Below are 7719 nucleotides of genomic sequence, written 5' to 3'. Positions count from 1 at the left end.
TTTATAGTTGCAAATTGCATTGTCATCAGGTTTGACCCTACCCTGAAAATTTCAGCCTGTTAGCTTATCGGGAAGTGCCTCAAAATTGAGTTTCAAAAATCCAACCGGAACGTCCAACAAACTAACAAGAAAAGTGAGAAAAAAAAACGTGTGAAAATAACCTAAATGTCATTGAATCGGTAACTTATGAATCTCTTGAAGAATGTCATGAGAATAAGTTTCTTATTCTGAGTAATTTAAAACCTCATTGGTGATAAAAAGTTTGCAACCTCATTTATGAAACCTATTTAGTTATTTTCCGTTTCAATATTGGCATTGGACATTGTAGGTAAATGTCAAACGAGATGCCCGATTAAACAGTAATGAATGATTGTAGTTGTTAATTGTTGTTTGGAAATGTACAAAGCGATGATTCCGCAAGGAATAAACGGTAATGAGCTTTATATGATCAGGTTTGTAATTGAATAAATTATTCTGATGTTAGCTATCCTTTGCTTATGCTGTAATAGATGATATTATTGTGCATGCTTTGAATTGCTGTAGTCTCCTATAATTGAAGGAGTACACTTACTTGGTTAAAATGTGCATTTTATTTGATTTACTGGTAGTTTCTTTGAGGGAGATTCAAATAAAATGTCAACCATATACAAACTAAAACCATAGCCAAGAAACTCACAGAAACACGTCTCATAAAATATTTTTTTCGTTATTATAATTAAGTATAGTATATATTATGAAGTGGAGTGCACTTGGAGAGGCCTATGTCCAGCAGTGGACTGCGATGGGCTGATGATGATGATGATGAAGTAGAAAGAAAGGTATAGTTTAGATTGATCAGGTATACAATCAGGGCCTATCTGGTCTTGTCATTATTTTCGCGTAGTTAATAGTTATCAAAGTCTGGGGTCGAAATCATGAAAAATAAAAAAAAAAACTAAAATAAATCTTTCTTTCTTACTTTCACATCAATTTGACATCCCGACATTTAATAATATAACAATTATCCCAATTTCGTATCGCTCGATCACAACTTTTTAAGTACCAGCTGTTAAAAGACTTTAAAAAATAAATAAGTTATTAGAAACTCGATAGCTTTTGCAAACCATGTACGATTTTTCTTTTGTAATAATCATGTGGCATTTAAATTACAGGCAATCACTGATGTATCGACCCAGACAATTACTTTAATAGTGGGAAGATACGCAATGGGCCACAATCTTTTGTAAAAGCCACAAGTTTTCTTTGTGTAAAAAACGCAAGAAGTAATGATTTCAAATTACTTAACTGAAAGGATGAATTACCAAAGCATTTAAATATTTAAACTAAATTTAAAAAAATGGCTTTGCTTTGCGTGCTACGGATACTAACAAAATTCGCCATGATGTGCGACGACGATTTGACGACCTCTGTGGTCAAGTGGCGTACGCACCGGTTTCAAGGTGTTGCTAGCTCTGAGTTCCCGGGTTCGATCCCCGGTTAGGTCAATGTAAAATTCAGATTTCTACATGGTCTCGGGTCTGGGTGTTTGTGGTACCTTCGTTGTATCTGAATTCCATAACACAAGTGCTTTAGCAACTTACTTTGGGTCAGAACAATGTATGTGATGTTGTCCGCATTTATTTATTTATGTGCTGTTTTCTTTTGTTTTGATGACTAATCAGTATATCGAGAATAAATGCCGAGGTTAAATTATACAGAAATTAGAGTAATAATATAATTAGAATGTTTATTTATATACGAAGTGATACCAATTCAGATGAGCCAACTGAATGTTTATGATAGTTAACTTTCTGAAGACAAAAAATAAAACTGGTCAAGCGTGGGTCGGACTCTGAAATGTCAGGGTTCCGTACAAATAGGACAAAGAGGTTTTAAAACATTTTTAGTTACCGTCATTTGCCGCTGTTAGTATTTTCAGGTGTGGATATAACAGACGGATAGACAGTGGTGTCGTAATGACGGGGTACCTTGTTGATCACTTGGGTATGGATAAATAAAAACAAAATACAATGACAAGTATTAATTTTATCAATCGATCGTTTTATATAATTTTCTGGCCCAAGATACGATAAGTGTCTGATTTAGAAATAAAATTAAGATCTGTTGAATCAGATTAATAAATGTATCTACTCGTATATATATTTATGTAAAATAAAATTCATCAAACTAAATCAATTACTCTTAAAATGATCAGAATAATAAAAAACGAGAATCTAATTGTTTCTAAAAGTACCTTCATTCACAGTTTTCTCTAAAAAGGTTTTATTTTGTATTTAGATAACATAACAAAGTAATCAACTGGCCAGAAAGCGTAGTAAATGTAGATTTTTCAAATAAAGCGCTCACAACCTCCACTAACTAGAAAAAAACTAGCCACTGTGCATATTGAAGTATCTGCAGAACATTTTTTATTCAAATCAAACACTCATTAACGTAAATAAATAAAGAAGCTAACTTACGTACGGGTTTTAAATAATTAAACACAATGTTTGCGAATATTCTTTGTTAGTAATTATTAACAATGTTGAAAGAGAAATTATTCTATGAAAATTAAAGCTTCAAAACCTTCGTAGATTATTAGGTAACTATGTATGTTACAATTATACATGATAAAACAATTATGGAGAGGTGGAAAAACAGGCTAAGTACGAGCTTGGAGGCTTCGGGTTTACCCGCCGACAAACTGACACACAGTTTGGTTTGTGTATACGTTTTGAAAACAATAAATGCTTTAATTAATTAAATAATAATTAACATAAAGGGCTTTCGGCCTAAAAAGTGTTTTTTTTGCATGAATACCTGCTTGCGTTCAGAACGTTTACGCTGCAAACATTATGTATTTCAGAACAATTTGTCTCTACGTAAGGACACGTGACTCAATACCGAATATGCAGTACGACCATCCAATATTGTCAGTCACAATCAGCTGATAATGACTGAAAATGTTACACGTTAATGCCGTGTGACACTTCTCCATTATCCAATCTAAGAAATGACGGGATTGCGGTTTTTGGTCAGCCTTTACCAAATTCCTACATTACAGAAAGCGGATTTCTCATAAATACTTGATTAGATAAAATCAGAACAGTGGAATGCTTTTTGAATAGAAAATATAGATGTGGAAATTCAAAACTGTTGGGTAAATAATTAATTTGAGGAACGACTTTAAAAATTAATGAAAGATTTACCTTCCATATTCTGTGACGAAAATGGCTAAACCATAATCAGATTGTCATATAAATTAACTGTCTTTTTTTTAATTGTGGCCCCAAATGACTTTAAGCCCCATTGGCTTAAAGTCATTTACATATTTGTCTAGCATCATCAATTTCGTAATATCAGGTGCTGGTGTAAGGCAGCATCCAAAATGTTGCGGCATCGATATCACGAACATGAGCGGTTACAAACATGACATCTCTAAATTGCGCCAGGGCTAGATAATTGGCAAAATAGATTATCATTTTACAAAATAACGTCAAAAGTTGTTTCCAGCGTAACCGCTTGTACTTATTCCACCATTTCCAATCAGACCAGTGCCAGTCAGATGCCAATCAGACATGCCAGAAGCAGTAAATGAAATTGGGAAGATAACGCAACAAGGTTGAGCTCCATACATCCCAAATTTTCCTCGTTTTAACCGATTCGAGGTATTCCACTACAGATATGGCATGGAAGAAATTAACTTTGAATTAAAATGTGAAATGAATTTGGGTCAATGGTGAATGTAGGTATATGTAAAAAATTCCGAGTGCTGAAAGTTATTTTTGTTCGAAATTAAGAATCACAGTTGCAAATTAGGTCAGGCTTTCAGGTTTGATTACATTTTATATTCGACGTACGTTGTTTTTTAAAACCGACAACCATACTAAGAATTATTTTGTCGCGGGGGTTCACTAGAATTCAAATCATATGCACAAAGACGTTCCGACTCAGGACAAACATTCGTGGAACGCACAGACGTTTGGTCTAAGCGGGGATCGAACCACGACGCGTCGCGCACTGGTTTTGGCTCACCTCAACCGATTGGCTTTCCATGCAGTCAATTAGGTACGGAGTAAATAAGTAATATAAACCTTTGTCAGAACAAATAATGCGGTACACATCAAATCTATTTCAACTTGAACAAAAAAATGTCTCGCGTGTGTCACTATTAGGAACAAACAATCAACCCTATTAGTTCAAGCAAACAATTTGACAGATGTCCCACTTCTATTGTTTAAGTACTTGACTACTTGACGTACTTTGACGACAAAGAGTTTCAAGAGCCTTTGTCTTTAAGAGAATCAGTAGAAATGTACATTTCACCGAGCGCCTAGAATTAAATGACAAGTTACGTCACTAGTCGAAAATAAATGACATTCACGTACTTTGAAGTTATCTGTTTTTTTTTCTTTGAACAAAATAACAAGGGCGCTGTGTTTGTTTAATAATTATCTGACATGTTGACCGTTGTGTGCTCTTATAACATAGGCTAGACAACGACAAATTTCAATAGTCTTCAATTTATGTGTTTATTATAAATATTAAGTTATATGTTAGAGGTATAAGAACTTATGAAGTCTTTGTTAGGATATAATCTTAATATGACTGCTTGTTTTCTTGTTGTTCTTATTAAATAAGTAATCGAAAATCAAACTGGATGTCTTCGTTCATGTATCTGACTGTTTCTGAAACCCGCAGGAGATATGGATTAAATTCATTAATGCGAGAGTCGTTTAAAAGAACTCAATTTCGTCGAAAATGTCGACCTAGTCTTAGCATATGATAAAATATCTACGATTCTCTTTCATCATTATTGTCTCTTTCGCTTTTGTCTGATTGAAGCATTTCTTTGTATGTCGTTCGTTTGCCGAATATTTAAACGAAAAATTTAATAAAGCATTCCTGATCGCAAGAACGGCTTTATTTTCGAACGTGTTTTTTAAATGTATTTTAAAAATGTGAAGTCAACTACAACCGTTTAATTGGCGACCTGACGCCCGAGAAATAGCTTAACGAGCGACCTGCGACTGTTGTACGAAAATGATTAATTGACTTAATTTCATGAATGATTTTCGGTCAGTGGACAATAAACGGTGTGTAGGACTTTTATATGTATGACGCAGTAAATTAAAAAACGTATGTTTTCCATAAAATATTTTTTTTATTTCGAAATACCTAGGTATGTATTTCAAGGAACAAACCCATATAAGAACAGTTTGTAGTTCGATCCGTCCGTCAAAATCTTTTATTTGCGAACGTTTATAGGTATAAAGTTGAATTTAATTTATCAAATACTGAGGAAAATCCCAAATTTACTTACATTTACTTTACTAACGCTTTTTAATCACATGTCCCATTTGCAAAGCTAGTCAAAACCTACAGCATACGGCCTGTTGTTTTTGTTACCCGTTAAAACTGTAGGTTTTCCAATTTCTTATAAAATGAATAAAATACTGTCTCTAACCTAAAACAAGTATAGGAAATAATCCAAGAACCTTAAAATAATCTTCTACTATTTTCTAATCTTTATCAGTGCTCAAATCTTCCCTATAAGAACAGAGGCCTGTGTCCAGCAGCGAGACGTTCACAAGCTACTAGTATTACTTTCTTCATTTTCCATATGGCCCCTCAATGCGTGACTCTGACTCACATCTGTCCTATATTTTAATCAGGATTCATGACTTCATTGTCACACAATAGAAATGTTCATATAACTCAAAGGACAGGGAAATGGTTTAATATTACAGACCTATAAGAAGGCTCGCAGACGAACCCGCTTCCTGAATCAGTCAGAGAAATGCACTTATCTGATTTGCGTGCGCTCAAGACTCTATAAAATAAAAATATCTGTAACAACGATAGAAACTTTGCGGTATGCCGCCATCGCAGCGGAAACCACGTAAAGCCGTACTGATCTCTCCGGTTGAGTCGGATTGCCGTCCCATCGGACTTCGAGAGCGGGGAAATAGAATCTAGATACATTTTTGTGTTACCGAACTGAGGACTGTTACCGGAGTTATAGTACATTGCTATAATGAAGCAGAATTGAAATGATCACGTACGTATTATTATATTTAAGTGTTTATTGTATGAAGAACCGGAATGGGGTTTATCGAGGTATATTTCTTTGAGACTTTTTACAGCGGAATAAGTAATAATAGTGAGTCAAAACTTTAAACAAATGTGAAATAAGTAAGGCGACAGTTTAATGTGATGTTTACGTCACCATTTAATAATATTTGAGTACAAATTAAGTGTCTTGGCCTATATAAATACTACTTTTTTCCTCAAAAACTAGGGAGCACACGAAAAATCAAAAAACTATTTTGCGGTAATTATTTATTTCTATAGTTAAATTACGTCTTCGCAACAAAGTGACTTTTAATTACATTTTTTATTCCTCGTAGAACGTCATACGCATCGATAAAACAAAAGTGTGCGTCAGTAAATGAAAAAGCTATACACTGACACTTCATGTATCGCAATTTTCTTTTATCCACTCATTGGCTTAAAGTTCATTTCATTGAACATAAGTTTAATTTCGACAATCCATAAACAGTGAACGCCTGACGACATATAATTAGTCGCTACGGACCCGCGAACAAATAAACAGAATTTGCGGTTTCTGGCTACGAGCTACGTTGCCTACGACGGGTGTTTGTATATAAGGTTACTGCATTACATTGTGTATGAACAAGAAATTAGAGGCCCAAAATTGAACTAACTTTGTGCTTTAAATTGCCGGGAAATCTTAATTAAGCCATCACACCTCTTTATTTAACTGACTATCTTTTCAACACAAAATTTTTAACCAAAAAACAATTAATTATATTATCATTATGTTAAACTCTTTTAGTAATAAATATCTATTATAACTAATAGGCACGAATAGGACATTAAAACCAACAAGATACTGCCATCCATATATTTCAACTGGTTCTAGATTTAGCGTGCCGTGTTCCGTAGCACCAAAACCCGTAGCTCCGTAGCACCGTAGCACCGTAGAAGGTATAGTTTACCTAAAGCGTCGGTTTAAGTAGATAAACAGAGACCCCGCACCAGCTGCCACCTGGTAAATAACACCTCCCACGCCTCTCAACGGCTCACTGTTTTGTTCGAGCAGAATTACTTAATGACTATAATTTTATAGTTCTGACTTTCGCCTGGTTTTAAAATGAATCTCTTTTTTTTTGCTTTTAAATTTATACAATGGCAATAATACTGTGAATATTGTAGAAATACTAGAAGTGGCTATTCTCAAAAAGTTAAGAGATACTGTCTGTTTATAATATGTAACAACTTTTGCATAATAGAGAAAATTTCTCGTTTTTTGACACAAAAATAGAGATAGTAGAGTTATAGAGCAAATGTGAATTATAAACATCCTTCACATTAAAAGTTACAGTTGGTTGAACAAATGAAATAATATTTTTAAGTCAACATATCTTCTTGCAGTAACATGTTCATGCTTTCATATGTTCAGAAAAATAATCCGGCGAACATTAAAACTCTCCTAGAAATACATTCTCTTTGAAATATAATATTTCAATGTTACTCGTACGTGCGGAAAGCCGCGTCACGGGTCGTTTATATACATTTACCCCACTGAAGCTTAAGAGACGGGGCTTACCAGGTCATACCGACCATACTATCGTAATATATTACTTATCACAACCTATAAAAATGGAGTCCGTTCGTGTATTAAAATGAAGCAACATTTCAAATTTTGATCAAATT

The 7719-nt window shown here is 34.1% G+C and overlaps 1 long non-coding RNA gene across 1 annotated transcript; it reads left to right on the top strand.

The window, feature by feature from the left end:
- The first annotated feature begins 373 nt into the window (after nt 1-373).
- LOC113496033 lies at nt 374-3921 on the top strand. The gene is made up of 3 exons (XR_003400774.1): nt 374-430; nt 2846-3139; nt 3493-3921. It is a non-coding gene; the product is annotated as an uncharacterized LOC113496033 (long non-coding RNA).
- Nucleotides 3922-7719: the final 3798 nt, after the last annotated feature.

The sequence above is a fragment of the Trichoplusia ni genome, chromosome 7, assembly GCF_003590095.1.
Source record: "Trichoplusia ni isolate ovarian cell line Hi5 chromosome 7, tn1, whole genome shotgun sequence".
Classification (NCBI taxonomy): Eukaryota; Metazoa; Arthropoda; class Insecta; order Lepidoptera; family Noctuidae; genus Trichoplusia; species Trichoplusia ni.
Note: the sequence above shows the minus strand (reverse complement) of the source record. Positions and strands in the feature narration are given on the sequence as shown.